Source organism: Panthera tigris, chromosome F3, assembly GCF_018350195.1.
Source record: "Panthera tigris isolate Pti1 chromosome F3, P.tigris_Pti1_mat1.1, whole genome shotgun sequence".
NCBI classification, from domain to species: Eukaryota; Metazoa; Chordata; class Mammalia; order Carnivora; family Felidae; genus Panthera; species Panthera tigris.
Window position 1 is genome coordinate 60,028,214 of NC_056678.1, and position 8,338 is coordinate 60,036,551.

Below are 8,338 nucleotides of genomic sequence, written 5' to 3' on the forward strand. Positions count from 1 at the left end.
TAGGAGAAAATGGAACTCGGATGGCGAGTCTGGGACGCTGAGTCGCTTGGGAACCAGACAGCCTGGGATCCCAGGGGCATGGGGGGCCACCGCCAAAACAGCAGATAAAACACCAACAAAGCTGACCAGGGACCCCAGCTTCCCTCTAGTGAAAGATCTCCCTGCTGGTGAGTTCAGACAGGCAGAAGCCAGAGACTGAACAAGGACGTGCTTCTATCTCCGTTGAACACCTCTCTTGCCAAATCACGCTAGGAAAATACTGCCTGTGGGGAGGCAGCCCCTGCGAGGACAGGGAGGGGGGCCCATCCAGGTGAGCAAACCTCCTGGGAGGGTCTACTTTGTGTGGACATGAAGAGGACCCTAGTGCCAAGTCCCCAGGTGAGCCTGAGAAGAAGCCTATGACCAGAGTCTGGGAGGGGGATGTGGCCTCTGTGAAAGAGGACAGGGGCCCCAGAGTTAAGGGAGCAGGGGCTTGGAAACCAAGCAAAGGAGTTTCCCAGTGATTCCTCCTGCAATCCACAGCGGCCATGCAGCACCCCTCAGCAGAAGTACAAGATGAACCTCCCTTCAGTCCAACTATTCGGCCCTCAGAAACCCCCATTTCTTCATTATTTATCCAACAAACATGCAGGGCACCCCTGCTTTGTGCCAGGCACTGCTTTAGGTGTGGGAGACCCAGCAGGGGGCAAGGCAGGCAAAACTCTGCTTTCGGTAGCTTACATTCTAGGTGGAGGCTGGGGAGGGACAGATAATAAAATCAGTAAGCAAAATACAGGCTATGTCAGTGTTAAGTGCTCTGGAGGAGAATATAGCAGGAATTGAAAATATTGATTGATGGGTTTAAAACAGGATGGTCGGGGGGGGGCCTGGGTAGCTCAGTCGGTTGAGTGTGCGATTCTTGATTTCGGCTCAGGGCATGATATCATGGTTGGGGAGTTCAAGCCCCACATCGGGCTCTGTGCTGACGGTGCAGGGCCTGCTTGGGTTTTATTCTCTCCCCCCCACTCAGTCCCTCCCCCCAGTTTGTGCTCTCTCTCTCAAAATAAGTAAATAAACTTAAACAGTTTATTTTAGAAATAAATTAAATAGGATGGTCAGGGAAGATTCACTGAGAATGTAGCATTTAAACATAGATTTGAAAGAAGTGGTTGTCATGCAGATACCTAGAGAAGGAGTTTATCAGGAAGAAGAAACCGGCAGTGCAAAGGCCCTGAGGCTGGAGTGAGCCTGAATTGGACATGATTGGGGAAATACGGAAGGCCAGTGGGGTGAGAGTGGAGCGAGTCTTCTTTCAGACCCAGCTTGCCGGGTCTGGCTCATGTGAGTCACCAGGTCTCACTCATGTGAGTGCCCTGCCGAGTCTGAACCCACACTGCCCACTGGTCTTCATCAGAGGTGGGGATGTCCTGGCCGGGTAGCCAATTTCCTCATGACAATTCTTCAGTAGTTCCTGAGTCTCTGAGGGAGGTGAGTTCGGAACCCCGTACTGGGAAAAGGAAGGAAGGAATAAGAAGGAGAAGCAAGCATGGGATATGTGGGGCCGTGGAAAGACCACGGACATCTGGCCAGGACCGTAAGCAGGTCATGCTATTCTCTTGGCGACTCTGCATGAGCTGTCCCTGTGCCAACGCCCGCCCTCTCTTGCCCCCAGGTCCTGCTGCAGGAGCTCGGTCTTCCAGCTACACTCACATCCGCTGCTCTGCAGTTTGCTCACTGTTTCCTGAGGTCAGGAGCAATGCCGTATTCCCAGGACCCCAGAATAGATGGTCGCGGGGTGCATGGACAGGAGATTCCAAGATCACCGCTTTCCCTAGAACCGAGAGCTCTGAGGGTAGTCATTGCAGCCTCGTGGAGGGAGCGTCCACCCTGGAGCAAAAGAGTTCTTTTCGGAGTAACTTTCCCTTCCCGTCTGTGTCTGTGAGCTGGCGGACAGGCCTGCAGAAGGGGAAAAGTCAGTGTGTCCCATCCCCCATTGGCCTGGGACTTGAGATCCCTTTTGGGAGGTGGGGGTGGGGGGCAGAGGCTCCCCGGAGCTGGAATCAACTGAACACAGCCCAGCCCTCAGTCTTCATGGGGACCCAGCAGGAGTCACATGGCTTGGCCTTTCCCTGGTGGGGCTAGAGCATGGTGGGGGCGGGGCGGGGGGGGGGTTGCTTTCATGACGGGTGCTAAGTGCCTGCAGATAAACCTGAGCAGGAATCCACATCAGCACCGTTTTTAGGGGCCCAGAGAGAAAGGTAATTTTCAGTGATTTTGTGCACCTGTCTTTTGCCAAAGTGAGATTTTAGCCACAGTATTTGCTGCTTCAGAAGCCCAGGGTTTACTCTCAAATGCCACCAACACAACAGGCTGCTTCGCAAGAGCCAATTACCAGTGCAGGTCGCAATTTAGTGAGAAGAGGGGGCGGCCAGGGTGCAGCCACAGCCTCCCGCCAGCCCCCTCCCGCGTGGCCTTTGTCATTCACACCTCATGCTCGGGCTCCTGCCTCCTGGCCATCACGCGGAAACACGCCAGCGGCCATCCAAGGTGCCAGCGAGGCAGATCTATTTGTCTGGGGCACCAGGGTGTGAGAAAACAAATCCTTTGTAGAACAAATGTGGAGAACGCTTATTTATGTGTTAGACATTTCAAATCGTGTTTTCTGTAAAAGTGGCTCTCAGGCAAGAGAAGCGGCATAGAAAATCTTGGAGGTTGAGGTGATTCAAGCACAAGAGCGAAGTAAGGGAGGGTCCAAACAGGAGGGGGAACCTGATCATCTCGCGGGAGAAGGAAGCTGGGAAGTAAGAACAGGGCAAGAAGAGAACCTATTTTTTATTTTTCTGCGAGAGAACCTTTTGCTATATTCGATTTGTTTCTGTGTGTGTGTGACGTCTTTTCAAAAAGTTTCTTACTCACCATATTTAATATATACGCACATACCCACATTTTACATTGATTTTCATACCGGTGTTGTGTATTTCCTTTTCAAGAAACATTGAAAAATACGCCTGCTGGACTTTGCAAGTGCCAGCTGCCCCTCATTCTGCCTTCAGGACAACCCTCCAAGTAACAGAATGACCGCTTTACATATTTTACAGGTCAGGAAGCTGAGGCTGGCTGGCGCAGGGCGGGGGTGGGGGACTCGCCCCAGAGCACACGGTAAGTGGCTAAGGGGCCGCACTATGCTAACCTCCCAGCCACCTGACTGCAGGGCCGTGTGCCGGGCCCCCTTCGTGCCTGCTGTACGAGTCCTGAACACGGAGGGAGAAGGCTCCAGAGGAAGGTGCTCTGTTAGACACTGGCTGAGAGGCTGGATGAGCAAATAGAACCGTCTCCTCCCTCCTCCGGCCTGGAAACATTTCCTCTTTTCCCATTTGCCTTTTCTGCGGGCTTTGCCTTTCCTGAGTCTCAGCAGTCACTAGCTCTGTGTTGTCTCCCACACTGTGTGCACAAGACAGCAATGAGCTATTCTTACCTCCTGTGAGCTCCTTGGTGCTCAAGTGTCTCTTAATTCAAGGCTACAACCGCAATTTCTCTCTCTCTCTCTCTCTCTCTCTCTCTCTCTCTCACACACACACACACACACACGCACACACATACACACACACAGTTCTGTAGTCATTTTAAAATTTGCCATACCAACACTCCCACACCGGAATATTGGGTCTACACTCAGAGACTGCCATTGACCCTTGACCCAAGGAGCAGCATAAATGAACCAGATCACCAGCGAAGACCTCTATCCCCCAGGCTGTATTCTTGTCATTAGACGCATCTAATGACACCTGTGGTCTTCTTCCAGGGGCCCCAGGGAACCCCACTGCCAGCACTCACAATCACCCCCACTCCCCACTATAGACTGAATGAATGTGTCTTCCCAAAATTCGTATGTTGAAATCCTAACTCCCAATGTGATGGCATTAAGAGAAGGGGGTCTTTGGGAGGTAATTAGGACATGAGGGCAATTAGGACATGAGGTAATTAGGACATGAGCCCCACAGAGCTCCTTGGTCCCTTTGACTATGGGAGGGCACAGCAAGACGGCTGTCTGTAAAGCAGGAATCAGCCCTCATCAGACACTGAGTCTGCCAGCACCTTGATCTTGGACTCTTGAGCCTCCTATGAGAAATAAATACTGTTGTTTGTAAGTCACCCAGTCTGTAGTAATTTGCTAGAGCAACCCAAACAGACTAAGACACCCCCCTAAAAAAATACCTATTTCCTACCTACAGTGGGCAATGCCATGATGTCCTTTTGCGTAAGGCCTTGATCCTCTTAAAATACCCTGGACCCTGGAAGGGCAGCCTGGGGCGGTGGCTGCTGCACACCATATGCTGCATAGCCTAGAGGTGCCATTCACATCACAATCCACGGGGATTTGTATATTGTGGTGACCATTTTCCGGCAGATAGCTGCCAAAGGTCTGGTCTTAGTGCCGCTTGCCCCCACCAGGACAGAGCCCATTGTCTCCCGAGGGCCTTGCTGCCTTGACTCCCTGGGTGGCGGGGTGGGGGGGGTGCAGGGATCATGAACCTTGTCTGCCCAGGTCTCTTCTTTCCAGCAGGGCTTATGCTCCCCAATGGCTTCAGTCTGCTTCCATGACCTCTTTCTGCATCTTGATGGGAACCAGTGTTCTCCAGTCGACAGGAGACCTCGCCCTGGGGGCTCCAGTGCAGGACTCCATAGTCAGTCACTGAATGGGGGAGAAGGGGCCAGAAAGGGTGGCCGGATCCAAGGGAGCTCACGCCATCTCCTCATTGACCACCGCAGTGTCTGACTGTGGAGGTGCTCCCCCCACCTCCCACCCCCGTCTGAATGCCTTCAGCTGTTTCTACCATATCCCCAGTGTCCCTGGGCTCTTCTGGTCACCACCAGACTGGAATCCACAGTTGAGTGACTGCAGTTGTCCATTCTGACGGGGCTGAGGTTCTGAAGGGCTCTGTCCCCACCTGTTACAGTCCTCTCAGTTCTTACGGCGATCTCTCTTAGCAAACTTGGGACATGGCCCGAGACCTAAATCAAAGACATGGGTAGGGTCCCCAAATTCCCACCGCAAAACTGTCCCACCCTCTACCATCACTCTGTCCACAGACAGACCCAAAGCATCTTACTCCGCGTTGTCCCAGGGTGAATTCCCAGCCCACCCAGGTCATCCTCTGGGAAGCTGGGGTCAGGACATCTGGTGTCTTGGCACTTTACCACCAGTTTCCATTTGATGCATGGAATTTTTTCTTCTTATGAGGTTGGTTTGTTTGTTTTTAGTTTTAAAAGCCATGAAGTTGCCCTCTTCTGCCCTCCCCCACTTTTTCCTATGCCTGTGTAGACAGCTATAGATCCCAGGCAGTCCTTTGGACTTGCCTGAAAATAGGCACCTGGCAGGTGTCTGGACTCAATGATAGATGCAAAGACAAGCCCCTCACTCCAGCTCCTTTGCTGGGGCTTCCGCCTTTGTTTCACACACACAGCATCCACCCCCCCCCACCCCCCCCACGGCCTCCCCCAGGCCCTGGGGACAGCAGAACCTCTGTTGAGATGGGACACATGCCTCCCAGGGCACCGCTTTGTGCAGGTTTTGGGAGATTATTATTTACAGCTCCTTAATGTCTGCTTTCCCTTCCGGCTTCTTGGGAAGCAATAAAATGGGAGACACAGCTGCACCTGCTCTAAATACTCACCTTGCTACAAACAATGGCTTCTGGTGATTTAGGTCTTACCCTCTCAGTAGGCCTCGGGCAGGGGATCCCCCAGTCCTGTAATTACGCTTGTCGTTCCAAAGGGATCTGAGGCAGCCCTTTCCAACCGTCTAAAACAGGGTGGTGTATTTATGTGTAAGCCAGCCAGCCAGCAAGCAAGGGCAAAGCCACCAACCTGGGAGGGTCGAGGGCCCAAGTGCATGAATTAATCCCAGAGTCTGGCAGCACTCAGGGCAGGCGAGCCATCAATAAAACATCAAAGGCCGGTGCCATTAGAGGAGGCAAAGCGGGATATTTTATTCATGACTGTATTTTGAAGGGGCTTGCTCATGACTCACAAATTATTCATGAGCTTTTTTCTATTTTTAAATGCAAATTACAAGGGTGTTTAAAGGGGCAGAAGTGCTACACCCTCCCCCTAGTACCTCTCTAGGCTATTTTGGGGAAAGACTGTCCCACTTCAGGCACAGAACTGCTTTCCTTTCCCGGTCCTGTCCCGCACGGCGGTCAGCACTGTGTCCCCCTGAGGGCCTCTCCCAGCCTCGCACCTGCACCCCCAGGACCACCCTCTGCCACTCATTCCACCAACAGCTCCTCACCAGACAGAATCAGAGGCCAGCCTCTGTGACAGGGACCTGAGCGATCACCTCTCGCCGTGTGAATGAACTGCACATATGATCTGCCGATGGTTCCTGAACCTCCCAGGGTGCACATTCCTGGGCTTCTCTGACTTTCTCAATCACAGCTTCTGTGATGGGGTCGAGGGACCTTCATTCTCAATAAGTTTCCCCAAGTGATTTTTAGAGTGCCGTTTAAGGAGCACTGAGCTAGACCACAGGCTTTCGGACTTCAGCATGTCTCAATCACCTAGACAACTTGTTAAATTACAGATGGCTGGACCCCACCCCCAGAGTTTCTGATCCAGTAGGTTTAGGGAAGGTCTGAGAATCTGCATTTCCAACCAGTTCCCAGGTGATACTGATGGAGTCTGGGGACTCCCCTTTGAGAACATTTGACCTCCTGAAGACTATCGAGGCCTAGGTTTGACAGAGGCCACACATCTGTCTAAGAGAAGAGTGTCAACCCAGAAGGTCTCCCAGCTCCCAGGTCTATAGGCCACTGTAGATCACCACCTCCCATCACATCCCGTAGGCTTTCTCACTTTGGAGCCCATTTTCAGGTCTTCCTGGCTTGCCAGAAAATGGCCACTGCAGTGACATAATGTAAATATCATGACAGCTTTAAGAAAAATGCGTGGGCACCTGGGTGGCTCAGCTGTTAAGTATCTGACTTTGGTTCAGGTCATGATCTCACGGTTCATGAGTTCAAGTCCTACATTGGGTAAGCACAAGTCCCGCTTCAGGTGAGCCCCACTTCTCTCTCTCTCTCCCTCTGTCCCTCTTGGGATTCTCTATCTCTCTCTGCCCCTCACTCGGTTGCACCCCCTCTCTCTCTCTCTCTCTCTCTCTCAAAAAAAAAAAAAAGAAAGAAAAAATGTGCAAAGTCCTTCTCTCCAACCCACATACATTGCAGAGGCATCTGCTTTATAGAGCACCCCGCCTGCATTTCTTGAGCCAACAAACACCAATTAAGTACTTACTATGTATGCACCGGTGATGGAAAAACACAGAGTTCTTGCCCTCAAAGAACCAACAGCACATAGGTTCAAATACAAACCATTCTGTGCAACGGTGGCATTTATGGGAACTCTGAGAGGGGCATAAATCACAGCCTGGATTGTGGGGAGGGATCCCAACGGAGAGGCAGTATGGGGGCCGAATCTGGAAGGACATGAAGAGTCAGCCCTGGGAGGAGCGAGCAGGAGGGAAGATAAGCTTAAGCAAAAACAAAAGTAAGAAAGCATAGGCGAGGGGCAGGTCCAGAAGCATGGTGGGTGGGCTTCTCAGGTCTTCAGTCTGCAGCGGTAGCTTTTTTGACATTTAGAGCAATTCATCCAGTCCCTGGAGAGGGCAGGGTGGGAAGCAAGGAGGTGGGAAAGTTCTTCAGCTTCTGTGAGATGAGCCAGAAAGAAGGCGGTGGAGCCATAAGCCCATGACACTTCATGAATGTGACCTTGAGCGTCAGGGTCCAGAGGATCACTGCTCTGGTTGGGAGGGAGTGAGGACTGGGGCTAGCAAGGTTTCTGTAGAGGCTTCGCTACTGCTCTCTGGGAAGCTGGGGTCCCCTGACTGGCCTTCAGGAGAAAGTGCTGCAGACCCACCCACACAGTGGGATTCTTCCACCTTCTGCCTCCCAATATCCAAAGCAAACCCATCTCCCAAGTCCAGCTTAACCATATCCTTTCCCCTCTTTAAAAGTGTATTTCCCCTTCTGTGGTACAAACTCTTGTAGCATTTGATCTGTGCCTCCCTTTTGGCATATAAGACTTTCTTGTGTGCTTGTCATTTCCTTGACTAGACCAAGATTTCTTTTTTTTTTTTTAATTCTCTAAGCTACTTCTATTTATTTTCTTTTTTTTAAATGAAATTTATTGTCAAATTGGTTTCCATACAACACCCAGTGCTCATCCCAACAGGTGCCCTCCTCAATGCCCATCACCCACCCTCCCCTCCCTCCCACCCCCCATCAGCCCTCAGTTCATTCTGTTTTTAAAATTGACTAGACCAAGATTCTTGACGGCAGAGGCCATGTTTTATTCATTCATC